The following is a 216-nucleotide window of genomic DNA, read 5'->3' as shown; positions in this document are numbered from 1 at the left end:
GGGACTCTCAGAGGGGCTGTGACAGTCCCATGTGCACGGTGGCCATCGGGGCGGCTGGCGGGAAGCAGGCCGCCCTGTGACACCATCAGACCCCGAGGTTGCGCTAGATTTCCCACACTGCCCGTGTGCTCTGCGGAGGCCACCCCCGAGCAGGACAGCATGGCTCCCTGACACGAGGAAACCTCCCACTCTCATCTCCGGGCTCCAGCGGGCTCC

This window comes from Myotis davidii, unplaced genomic scaffold, assembly GCF_000327345.1.
Source record: "Myotis davidii unplaced genomic scaffold, ASM32734v1 scaffold72, whole genome shotgun sequence".
In the NCBI taxonomy this organism is placed as follows: Eukaryota; Metazoa; Chordata; class Mammalia; order Chiroptera; family Vespertilionidae; genus Myotis; species Myotis davidii.
This window is presented reverse-complemented; position numbering follows the sequence as displayed.